At 43.5% G+C, this 13,417-nt stretch overlaps 1 protein-coding gene and 1 non-coding gene across 2 annotated transcripts in view; one reads left to right on the plus strand and one right to left on the minus strand.

Annotated features, from left to right (window-relative positions):
• The window catches only part of LOC144673177 (uncharacterized), a 273,637-nt gene extending 260,773 nt beyond the window's left edge, over positions 1 to 12,864 (minus strand). The window contains exon 1 of the mRNA XM_078535144.1: positions 12,561 to 12,864. The gene's annotated coding sequence lies outside the window, so the exon portion shown is untranslated. The remainder of the gene's footprint in view (positions 1 to 12,560) is intronic.
• trnat-cgu (transfer RNA threonine (anticodon CGU)) lies at positions 1,126 to 1,198 on the plus strand. Its single transcript has one exon. It is a non-coding gene; the product is annotated as a tRNA-Thr (tRNA).
• Positions 12,865 to 13,417: the final 553 nt, after the last annotated feature.

Genomic DNA, 13,417 nt, shown 5'->3' on the forward strand with positions numbered 1-13,417 from the left:
TCCTGGGGAACGCCTTGTGACGTTTCATTAGGTTAAAAGCGCTTTATATATACAAGTTATCGTTGTTGTAGGATATACATAGAAAGGGCCAGTCTCCTGCTTTATCTTTCACGCTGATACTTTTCTCACCGACATTTTAACCTGAACTAATGTGAATCAAGTTTGTGACGTTAAAAACGTTTTCACCCCCTCAGGGAACTGAACCACATTGACAATCGCAGAGGAACAGGCACAGAGAGATATACACCGAGAGTGACAGAGGTCTAAAGAGAGACACATACACAGAAAGCAAGGCTGTCACCAACTTGGCTCAGTGTTTGTTCCATTTCCGAAAGCAAATTGCCTGAATGTTGACAAATGAATGGGAATCAGAAAATACGGACGTATTTGGATGGGTTTCCTTCTAATTAACTGATAATTAATTTGGTTAAAATCACATGGTGAAAACTTTAGTCAGCAGGATTCCAACCCTCGTGTTCATATTTACAACAAACGTAAATTATCGAACTTTCCCTCACTCAAATAAACAAGCCTGGATAATGCTCTTGCCAGGTTTCAAACCGCAGCTTCATCATATGTGAAGTGAATATGACCCCACTCGCCTCTATAAACCCTGCGCTGTAAAGATCCCAATATAAGTTGTTGTGGGGGAAAGGCGGGCATGTGGAATTGATTGAGTTGCTCTTCCAGAGAGCCAGCACAGACACGATGGGCCGAATGACTTATTTTGTCGCCATCTCTGATTTGATAAGAACACATTTGAGCTCTGGAGCAGCTGTTACTCATACCTCAATATTTAAGGTGATGGATTTGAAATCCATTGTGTTTTCCCCCTGTAGGTTTGAATCCTGCTGACTACAGTTCCCATTATTCCTCATTTTAACCAGGTGCCGCCAACCTCATCCCTGCGGCTCCTGTGAAACTGACAAGGCGACAAGCGGCAGAAATTCATCAATGAAAGTAACTGACACACATCAAATTCTGTCTCTTTCATGTCGCATCTTTTAACTTTCTGTTCTCCCTCTCAGATGTTTCCAGGCAGGTCAAATGTCATTTGTCTGGAACTTTACCCTGGTCCTCGTCCACTGATTATGGTCAACTTTCCGTGCATTGTAGTTGGCAATTGGTTCCATAGCTCAGTGGTTAGAGCACTGGTCTCGTAAACCAGGGGTCGCGAGTTCAACTCTTGTTGGAGCCTGTGGCTAAGGTTTAGCTGATGAAACCAAGTTCCGTGGAAAAGTAGGCGATGGGCTGGACAATGAGAGGCTGCAAAGTTAGATGGGTCAGGTAATTGGATGCAAGACGGCAGGAAATGTAGCAAGTCTGAAGTTACTCACTTGGTCTTAAAAATGATTTTTTAAAAAACCAACAAGGCAGCGCATTTTTCAAAAGCTGAGAAAGTTATGTTCTGGTGTCCAAAGAGACTTTTTGTACAAGGAACGCAGAAGTTGCATCAGTCTGTGTAGTACCATTGGTCAGTGCATTCGGCTGTCAACTAAAAGTTTGGTGGTTCAAAAGCACTCAAAGAAGAAGCATTCAATGTTTTCCCTCGCCCCTCCCCCTCCTCCCATCTCATCAAAATTCATTGTCACACAGATCCAGGTTGTCAACGACAGCAAGAAAAATTTCCACAAATGTTGCCAGTTCAGCTGTTCTGCAGTGAATTTCGAATCAGGGAATCCTCGGTGTCTAAAACAAATGTGATAACCACAACACAACAAAAACAAGCGCAGCTCCTTGCAAACGACCGAAAATGTCAAACCGTGCAGTCTTAGTGCACTTCTGAACCTTGCTTTGTGGAAGTATAATTCGGCTGAAAACCTTAGCCATGCGGCAGAGAAATTGATCTAATGTTAGAATCATCAGATAACACAGCACATCAGCAGCTCATTCAACACCTCACACGTATGCGAACTATCTTAGTGCAATTCGGCCCCCATCCTTCTTCCTTCCTTAAGGACAGTGCATTTTTCAGAATATCATTCAAAACCTGGGCAGTATAAATGTCACATGGCTGTGAGGTAACACAGCCATTGACTATTTCACAAAAAAACAGTAACGATGCGACTTTTCCCCGCTCTGTATTTTGATAATGCTACTTCCTGGTTTCAAACAGAGAACCATTTGTGTATGAGGTGACCGTGATCCCCACTGCCTTGCACAAACCCTGCGCTGTAAAGATCCCAATGGAGCTGTCTGGAATGTTAAGCGGTGACGTCATGCAGCAGCACTTTGGGTCTTTGTTTTGAAGAAATGGAATTCGGCTGTTCTCATTAGGAATGCTGGAGACAGACTGATCAACAATGTCAGCATCAAATGGCACAGCGCAGTAAGAGGACCTTCCACCCATGATGTCAATGTCCCCATTATTTAAAAAGAGTTGATGGATTCGTCTCCATTTCCTTCTCTCTTTCTCAAGAGTATTACCTTTGAGGCTCTGCTTCTAAATTTGGTGCCTATCTCTTCATACTTACTATGCAGAATTTCTTTCCTTGTCCTGTCTTTGTCATTAGTACCTACATGTACCATCATAGCTGGATCCAACCCCTCCAAATGCAAGTTCCTTTCCATCCCTGAGCAAATGTCCCAAATCCTGGCACCAGGCACTCAACACAGCCGTCTGGACTCTCGCTCTTCATTGCAGAGAAGAGTGTCAATACCCCTCACCATACTGTCCCTTACTGCCGCTACAATCCTGTTTGCTCCCCATAGTTGAACAGCTCCCTGTATCATGGTGCCATGGCTAGTTTGCTCCTCCACCTTGCGTATTTCCTTTTTGCCCACACAGGTTGTGAGCACCTCAAACCTGTTTGGCAATTGAAACGTCTGAGGCTCCTCCACTACTGTCTGCTCGGTCCCTTTACCTGCCTCACTCACGGTCACATCCTCCTGGCCCTCACCACTAACCACAATAGATTACTCAATTTTTAAAGGCATGACTATCATTTGGAACGAAGAGCCCATGTATTTTCCCCCATCCCTTATGTTGCGCAGTGCCTGCAGTTTGGCTTCTAGATCAATAATCCTGATCCGGAATTCATCTAGCTGTTTACATTTTCTGCAGACGTGTTTGTCCTGGATCATCTTGGTGTCCAAAAGGGCCGACATTCCACCACTGCAATTACACCTGTCCTGTCAATGTTACTTATTTTATTTAGTTAACTTAATTTAATTACTTCCTTTATTAACTTAGATAATCCCTCTGTATGGTACAATTTACTGTGCTTTTTAAATATTTGTACGTTTATTAACGTTTATTAACCGCACAGCAATATGTTTCAGGTGTTTATTTTAATTATTTTATATTATTTTAAAAGTTTTAGTTAATTTATTTATACATCTACCTTAACTCCCGCGCCCTAAGCTGGTTATTAACACACTGTGCCTCACACAAAGCACTTACCGGCCAGTCAACTTACAATGACATCATTGTTGTCATTGGCTGAAGAAGCTGTTTGTGTTTTACCTAAACGCGCCCCTTTGTCGGAGAAACTTGTGTCTGGTGAAAATGGTCTGGAATGGAAAAATAGGCCAAAGTAGCCGCTAGGGTTGTTGACAGCTTCACTGATGGTCTCGTGGATAGGAATTCGGTGGTTTTACTGCTGTGACAGACTTTTGTTTCTGGTCAGAGAATGACGGTTTTGTGAAATTGTTAGAACAAACGTGATTTAATTATTGATTGAAAACAGAAAACACAGAACGGCTCTACCAGAATCAGTGGAGTGAGAGGAGAAGTTTCACATCAGAGCTGGAAATGTCACATGCGGAACAGGCCGAGGACAAACAGAGAGGTAGAGTGAGAGTGTGAAAGCAGGCGAGAAGGCCTGTGATACGTTGTACAGCACGGATGAAAGAGATATTGGTGCAAGACAAAGGATAGGAGTTAATGGGACAGATTTTACTGCCCACTGTTGACACTGGCACAGAGAGCGCTCCCGATCAACCAATCGCAACTGCTGTTTGAAAGCAGCACGCCAGCTGAATTGAATGTTACACATGAGCAGCTTGTGGGGCTATTTCGCCTCACTGTCGGTTTCATGTTGCAGCTCACAGCAACCGTTGTTTTCATTGGCTGAAAAAGACGCTTGTCTCAAGCTGCCATTTTGTAGAAGAAACTTACCTCTGGTGATAAAGGCCTGAAATGAAAATCAAAGGCAAGGGTATCATGGGTCATCCAGGTTAAAATGCTCGGAAGCAGCTCCATGGTTGTCCAATCGTTTGGATTCTGCTCTCCCACCACCACAACCAGCGCTAGGTGCCAATTCAGGAAATGAAAAGTTATTGCTCGTGTAAAAACAAACATCAATGACTTCCTGATCGAAAACATCTCTGCCAGAATCTGCAAGGAGTGAGAATTGTAGTTTCACATCAGAGCTGGAAGTGTCAAGTGTACAATACGTCGGGAACAAACACGGAGGCAGAAAGAGAAGGACAGTGAGAGGTTGCAAAGCGGTAACGATAAACATGTTGGTTGGTACAAGGCAAAATATGGATGGTAATGGGGCGGATTTTACCGTTGACACCGACACAAACATCTCCCAGATCTGGTTCCAAATCCCGTGTTAAATGACAAGGAAACTTCCCACTGAATTTGCTCAGTCCCATGACGTCAAAAGAGCTGAACACAAGGGAAGAAGGTGGATTTTGCTGGAATGGGTTGTAAGATGATAGAATGACTGTGAAGGCAGCAGCAGTGGGGATGGAAATGAAAATTATAGAAAGTTACAGCACATAAAGAGGCCATTCGGCCCGGCGTGCTGCTTTCAAAGAGCGGTTCCAACTGATTGATCAGGAGGGAAATTTGTGCCAGTTTGAACAACGGGAAGATAAATCTGTCCCATTGCGGCTGCGCTGCTTTGTTGGTCCAGGGGCTTGAGTGGAACTTGCCACTTTCAAAGTGTCATCATTCATTGTAAATTAGACCGCACCTACAAACTTGTCTCCCACGCTGAAGGAAAGGGCAGTTTCAGTCATAAACCAGCGGCTGTGATATTAACAAAGCGGGATGGAGAAAGACTCAGTTTGAGCAGTGACACTGCCGGAGGAATGGAGAGCTGGGGATCACCCATTGAAGCAGCAAAGTTTAAAAATCAATGGAGTCCAGCGTGGGGTTTGAACTCACTGCCCTGAAAGCAAGGGTCACAGACTCTACCACCTGAACTAGCTGGGAATGCAAGTGGCAAGTGTCATACGGCAAATAACAAAGATAAAAATGTTGTTTTCCAACTGGAGCCTCAGCTTGTTCTGAATTTCAAAGTCAAGAAGGCAATCGACCTACAAAAACCCCAAAGTTGCAATGCATTCCTCTCAATCATCAATAACATCATTCACATCTTCCACTTCTTAGCTGCACCTCCTTCCAAATAGTGAAATCCATTTTCAGGGCTTTTTTCAGGACTTAATATTCAATATTTTAATATTGGTGCCCTCAGCTTTAAGGTGATTCTCAGTCATTCTGTGAGATGGTGAATAAATATGTTAATCTGCTTCAATAAACCTATTCATTTCTATTACAGACTGTAAGAAATGCTGATATGTCTGCAGAGTGATAGTCAACACTTTCATCTGTCAGGAAGCCATTATATTTTTTTCATAATATTAAGATGGGGTATTGTAAAGTCAGCATGTGTGTGTGTGTGGTTCTGTGGGTGTGGCTAATTTACTAAAATTAGAGACAGATGGGCTGCAATAGGAGCAGGAATAGACCATTTTCCCCTCGAGCCCCTCATAGTGTTATACAATCAGAGCCAAGGTTACGCCAGAGATAGAGGCCATTTGGCCTGGTTCAAAGCAACATCGGACTTATGAGCAGGAGTAGGTTATTCAGCCCTTCAAGCCTGCTCCCCCATTCAATAACATCTCAGCTGATTTGGTTGAGATCTCAACTCCACTTTCCTGTCCACCCCCATAACACTTGACCCCCTTGTCTATCAAAAATTTAATTCTGCCTTGAGTAAATTCAGTGACCCAGCCTCCACTGCTTTCTGGGGAAAATAATTCCATAGACTAACGGCCCTCAGAGAGAGAGAGAGAAGAATCCTCACCTCTATCTGAAAAGGGAGATCTCTTACTCTTCTGGAAACTAACTCATCTGGTCCCACTCCCCCGCCTTTTCCCCGGAGATCTGCATTTTCTCTCCAATTCTCTTTTGAAATCCCCGATTGAATCTGCCTCCCCCACACTCTCAGGAAGTGCATTCCAGATCCTAACCACTCGCCGTGTAACAGAGAAACCCCTTTAGAATTGTACGTTTCATTTGAAAACAGGAAATGCTGGAAAATCTTTCCAGGTCTGGCAGCATTTGTGGAGGAAGGAAGAGAGATGACGCTTCTTTGAAGAAGAGTCATATTGGACTCGAAACATTAACTCTGTTTCTCTCTCCATAGATACTGCCAGACTTCCTGAGTTTTTTCAGCTTTTTCTGTTTTTATTTCAGGTTTCCAGCATCTGCAGAACTTTGCTTTGGCACTTTACTTGATGTTGTCTCTCCTCATCCTTCCGACCAAAATCAATCACTTCACACTTCCCAACATTAAATTTCAGCTGCCACTTGTCTGCCCAAATGGATTTGTTGAAGAGTCTGAAAGGAGATTCGGCTCAAACTGGGAATGAAAGAGTGAGAATGAAAGAAAAAGGGAAGTGACGGGTTTTGTAGATCCCAGGGCAAAGAGACTCCAGGATCAGTTCATTGTGACAGTTCACACAGCAACAAGAAAACAACATTCCCTGATGAGGGTCAAACCTGGGCAGCAGGAGCGGGAGCGCCGAATAAGAGCATGTTTAGTGAAAACCTAGGAGACAGTTTCAGCCAATAACAGCATCGAGTGTGTCAGACATGAACATGAAGTGAACAGTGAGGTGAAATAGTGCCACAAGCTGCGGATGTACAACTTCCAATTTCCAAAACCCACCAACCTCATCAATGCGGCTCCTCTGAAACTTTCAAGCCAAATATTAATCCTTTATAAGGTGCCGTTCCCAGAATTATACACAGTCCTCCAGGTGTGATCTAACCAGGGCTTTGTATAGCTGTAGCAAACCTTTCCCTCTTTTCTATAGCAGCCTCTGGAACAGGTTGTACAACAAGAGGAATTAGAATCTGTGTATCGACTGAGAAAAATTATGAGATGCTTGATCAGAAAAAAACTGTTTAAAAATTTAATTCAAAAATCAACAGATTAAGTACATTTTTTTTGGTTCAGAAACAGTATAAGAATCCTCAGTCCAATTCCTCATGTCATTGGGTCAAGGAAACTTTGTTAAAACTGCAGAACTTAGCAGACTGGACACTGCAGAAGCTCGTGATTATCTTTCAATATTGCTTTTCTTAACTCAAAGTTTTCAAAAAAGGAATTGTACAATGGCTTGAGACGGGGAAAATCAGGGACCTGCAGAGAGAGAAGGAAACTAGGGCGAATTAGAAAGCTCTTTGTAAAAAAGCTTATGACAATGAAACGGTGGGTGAAGGTCCTCTTACTGCGCTGTGCCATTTGATGATGACATTCTTGATCAGTCTCTCTCTAGCATTCCTAATGAGAACAGCCAAATTCCATTTCTTCAAAACAAAGACCCAAAGTGCTGCTGCATGACGTCACCGTTTAACATCCTAGCCGGGTGCCTTTCAATTCAGAGGATTCAAGTAACATCCCAGAAATAGCTGTAAATTGGTAAATGGAAGGGAGGGAGGAACTCAAGATAATTACAATAACCTGGGAAAAGGTTCTGAGAAAATTGCTGGAGCTGCAGGCTGACAATTCCCCACATCCCGATGGACATCATCCTTGGGTCCTTAAAGAAGTGGTTAGTGAGGTAGTTGATCCGTTGGTTTTAATTTTCCAAAATTCTGTAGATTCAGGGAAGGCTCCATGAGATTGGAAAATAACAAATGTAATTCTTTTATTCAAAAAGGGAGGGAGACAGATATCAGAAAACTAAAAGCCAGTCAGTTTAAAATCTGTCATAGGGAAAATGTTAGATGCTAATCTTAATGATGTTATAGCAGGACACTAAGGAAAATTCAAGGTATTCTGGCAGAGTCGACATGGTTTTGTTAAAGGCAAATCAGGTGCTGTGTAAAATGGGGAACTTGTGGATGTGCTGTACTTAGATTTCCAGAAGATATTTGATAAGGTGCCACATCAAAGGTTATTGAGGAACGTAAAAGCTCATGGTGCAGGGGGTGCCATATTGGCATGGATAGAAGATTGGCTTGCTAACAGGAAACAGAATAGGCATAAATGAGTCATTTTCAGGCTGGCAGGATGTGACAAGTGGTGTGCCACAGGGATCAGTGCTGGGACCTCAAGTTTTTACAATTTATATAAATGACTTGTATGAAGGGACCAAGGTATGGTTACTAAATTTGCTGATGACACAAATTTAGGGAGGAAAATAAGTTGCGAAGAGGATATAAAGAGGCTACAAAGGGATACAGATAGGTAAAGTGAGTGGGCAAATATCTGGCAAATGGCAGAGAATGTGGGAAAATGTGAAATTGTACATTTTGGCAGGAAAAATAAAAAAGAAGCTTCTTATCTAAATGATGAGAGATTGCAGAGCTCTGAGATGTGGAGGATCTGGGTGTCCTAGAGCAGGAATTGATTTGTGTGCAGGTGCAGCAAGTGGTTAGAAAAGCTAACAGAGTGTTATTGTTTATTGTAAGGGGAATCGAATATAAATAGGGAGGTTATACTTCAGTTATACATGTCATTGGTGAGATCACATTGGGAGTACTGTGTACAGTATTGGTCTCCTTATTTAAGGAAGGATGTAAATGCATTAGATGCAGCTCAGAGAAGGTTCACTGGACTAATATCTGGAATGGTCGGGTTGTTTTATGAGGAAATGTTGGAAAGGTCAGGCTTGTATCTGCTGGAGTTTAGAAGAGTAAGAGGTGACTTGATTGAAACATATAAGATCTTGAGGGGTCGTGTCAGGGTGGATGTGGAGAGGATGTTTCCTCTTGTGGGAGAATCTAGAACGAAAGGTCACTGTTTAAAAGGACAGAGTCGCCCATTTAATGCAGAGATGAGGAGAAATTTTTCTCTCAAATGGTCGTGAATCTTTGGGACTCTTCCCCAAAAGGCAGTGGAAGCAGAGTCACTGAATATTTTAAAGACAGAGGTAGATTGATTCTTGATAATCAAGGGGGTGAAAGATTATCTGAGCTGGCTGAGAATGGGGATTCAAGGTTACAATCAGGTCAACATGATATTATTGAATGGCGGAGAAGGTTTGAGGGGCCGAGTGGCCTATTCCTGATTTTAATTTGTGTGTAAATTGTGTGAAAGATATTAAAAAGGCTGGGACAATTTGCGTTTAACACAAAGTTAATTTATTTCACTTTAATCCTCAATATTAACCCCTCTAACTGGGCTGAAGTTTATTAACATCAGCAGAAACAGACCCCAATGAAAATCATTCAGTCCTGGGTGTGAGTAAAATCCAATCAGTGTAGTTACTTGTGAACTCACTGCTGTGTTAGCAGGTAGGATGACTGAGTGAATCCTTAACCACACTTAGATGAGGTGAATAGTCTCTACCCAGTGTGAAGTTGCCGGTGGACAGTGAGTTGAGATGATTACCTCAGTCCCACAGTGAGAGCACCTGAACGGTGTCTCGTTGGTGTGAAACAGTTCCCGGGAACCCTTAAAACACTCCCCACACTCTGGGCAATAAAATGTCTCTGGTCATTGTGAACTCGCTGGTGTTTCAACAGGGTGGATGACTGAGTGAATCCCTTTCCACACTCGGAGTTGGTCTCTCCCCACTGTGAGTGCGCTGGTGCTTAGTGAGGTCAGATGAATGTTTGAACCCAGTCCCACAGTGAGAGCACCTGAACGGTCTCTCGTCAGTGTGAACACATTGATGGGACATCAGGTTCCCGGAACTTTTATAGCCCTTCCCACAGTCTGGGCATTTAAAAGGTCTCTCGTCAGTGTGAACTCGCTGGTGTGTCAGCAGGCTGGATGACTGAGTGAATCCCTTCCCACACTCGGAGCAGGTGAACGGTCTCTCCCCAGTGTGAATTCGCTTGAGGTCAGATAACCACCTGAACCTACTCCCGCACTGACAGCACTTGAATCGCCTCTGGTCTGTGTGAACACGTTGATGGTACATCAGTTCACTGGAACTGTTATAGCACTTCCTGCAGTCTCGACATTTAAAAGGTTTCTCGTCAGTATGGACTCGCTGATGTATCAGCTGGTTGGATAACTGAGTGAATCCCTTCCCACAATGGAAGCAGGTGAATGGCCTCTCCCCAGTGTGACTGCGTCGATGTGTTTCCAGTTCTGAAGGGTAATAGAATCCCTTCCCACAATCCGCACACTTCCACGATTTCTCCCCGCTGTAACTGCACTTATGTCCTGACAGGCCAGATGATTGGCTGAAGCCTCATCCACACACAGAACACGTGTACGGTTTCTCCGCACTGTGAATGGTGCTTTTTCCTTCCATGTTCACAATCCGATGATATTCAGGTTAAGATAAATTGGGTGACTCCGTCAGGTCCTGAGCTGATGTTTGCTTTGAGTTTCCAAACTGTAAATGCTCGTCTTCTAATACCCTGTGAAATTGATTTAAAACAGAAAAAAGGGAGTGAGAGAGAACCCACAAAAACACAAAGGCAGGTTGTGAAATTGAGCTGAATGAATCTGGGAATTTGTGGGGCCGGCACGAGGGAAAAGTGACCATGAAAACTGCTGGATTATCATAAAAACCCAACTGGTTCACTAATGTCCTTCATGGGAGGGAACCTGCCATCCAGTCTGGGTCTACTCAGGGTTCTATGTGAGCAGGGGGGCTGAGAGAGATGGGAGCAGAAGGAAAGAAGGAAAAGGATTTTATATATTTATAACTAGAAAGAGTCTCCTAAACCCTCAACCTCCACCACCTAGAAGGACCAGGGTAGCAGGTATATGGGAACATCATCATCTCCAAGTTCCCCTCCAAGTCACACCATCCTGATTTGACTAACATCCAGTACTGGATGAACAGAAATTTCCTCCATTTAAATATTGGGAAAACTGAAGCCATTGTCTTCAGTCCCCGCTACAAACTCCACTCCCTAGCTACGGATTCCATCCCTCTCCCTGACAACTGTCTGAGACTGAACCAGACTGTTCACAACCATGGTGAAATATTTCACCCCAAGGTGTGCCTCCAACCACATATCTTTGCCATCAGAAGAGTGGGTTTACATCTGTGAGGGGACTGAGATCTCACACTATATGTTTTCTTTAGAAAATAGATATACATATCGTCATGGTTTTATTTATAAGATTTTAAAAACTGGACAAAGACCTTTTAAAATGCCTGAAGCTGTCTGTGACCCCTGAACAAAAGACTCTGTCTGGCATTATCAGAGAAATTTGGAACTCACTATCTCTGAAGAGACATTCATGTCCCACTGTGGGCTGCACAGGCCAAATTCAAAGAGATCTGTACAAAGGCTATCTGCATTTCATGACCCAGGCCGGCCAACAGGAGTCTAATTGTCTGATGAGACAAAGGGCCCTGGCACCCTACTTTCAATTCTTAATGACTGATACATTTAACAATCTCGGGGACCCAGGCAGGGGATACACATCCCTTGTCAAAGACAATATCAATTGGCGGGAGTCACGGGACATGGACCTCCAGCTTGTGTAACCAATAATATTGCCTTGTTGCAATGATAAACCTCAGTCTTTCATTTTAACATCTACAAGCAGCAAACAGAAAAGTTGTTCTGCCCAGACTGAATACCTGGCCACATCTACACTGTTTCTGCTGGAACATCTGTGCCTTCACATACAAGACTGATTCATCTCTGCATAGCTATCTCATCACGTGAAGTCAACTCCACCAAAAAAGTGAATTATACAGCATCAGCTTTCAACCTGCCGACCTCCATGAAGGAATCCCTCACTGGACTTAGATTCCGGACTCTGCAACCCACATAAAATACCATTTTTCTCTGCAGTCCCTGCCCTGCAAATCTTTCTTCATCCCTCATTTACTGTACAAATGCAAAGGAGCTACATTGCGATCACCATCCATTGGGTGTGTGCAAATGAACTAACCCTTTGAGTTTGTCCCATTTCGAGTTTGCTGTGGGGTTCTTAATAAAAATTAGATCACATGAAAACAGAGGGTTGAAGAATATTTATAAAGAGGGAAGCAAATCAAAGACACCTCTCCGTTTATGAGCGGGTGGTGAAAGAAATCAGTGTGGTTTAAATTACCTCACCTCCTGTACCAAACACATCTCAGTAACGTCCCTCAACTTGGCCCTGTCTCAGCACATGTTTCTCACCCACTCCTTTGTGGCCTCTAAACTTGACTGGCTGGCCTCCCACATTCAACCTTTGATGACTTAGAGTTTATCCTAATCTCTGCTGCCTGTGTCCTCTGCACTGAATCTTATTCATTCACCCATCACCCTGTCCTCACTGACCTACACAGGCTCCTGGTTAAACAGCAACTCAAATTTAAAATTCACATCCTTCTTTTCAAACCCCTCTGTGACTTTGCTCTCCCCTATTTCCAGTCAAATAGATGTTTGAACATTTCTCCACAGACATACTTTCAGGTTCTGATGAATCGAGTGACTCTGTCAGGTTTTGATTTGATGTTTGGTTTGAGTTTCCCACCTTCAAATCCTGTTCTTCTAATATCCTGTAAAAAAAATCATCCCTGTCAGTCCAAGAATAGAAATTGAGAAGAGACAAACATTTCTCTTGGTTTGAGTTTGCTGTGTGTAAATCCTCCCCTTCTTATCCCCTGTAAAAGGAGTTTCCAAAATCCATCCCTGTCAGTCCAGGATAGAAATTCACAACATTCTCTCCTCCTGCTACCTGGACTAGGATGACCGCGCATGCGCCCTGCTGCATTAACTCGGGCGCCCTGCAGCTGTTACCGGGCAGTTCGTTGCTAACGCGAGCCCGATAGGCTCTTATTCGGCTTTTGAGGCCTCCACTAGGTGTTCATGAAGCCTCCCCACCCACTTGGCCACCTCCATTACCTCCAAAACTCAGATATAAAAACAAAAAGCTACTGTGGATGCTGGAAATCCAAAACAAAAACAGAATTACCTGGAAAAACTCAGCAGGTCTGGCAGCATCGGCGGGAAAGAAAAGAGTTGACGTTTCGAGTCCTCATGACCCTTCAACAGAACTGAAGTATAGTTAGGAGAGAGGTGAAATATAAGATGGTTTAAAGTGGGGGGCGGGGGGAGAGAAGTTGAGGGTGGGGTGGTTGTGGGGACAAGCAAGCAGTGATAGGAGCAGATAATCAAAAGATGTCACAGACAAAGGGATCAAAAGGTGTTGAAGGTGGTGATATTATCTAAGAAAAGTGCTAATTAAGAATGGATGGCAGGACACTCAAGGTACAGCTCTAGTGGGGGTGGGGTGGAAAGACTGACAAGGTTTTA

This window comes from Cetorhinus maximus, unplaced genomic scaffold, assembly GCF_964194155.1.
Source record: "Cetorhinus maximus unplaced genomic scaffold, sCetMax3.hap1.1 HAP1_SCAFFOLD_306, whole genome shotgun sequence".
Taxonomy (NCBI): domain Eukaryota; kingdom Metazoa; phylum Chordata; class Chondrichthyes; order Lamniformes; family Cetorhinidae; genus Cetorhinus; species Cetorhinus maximus.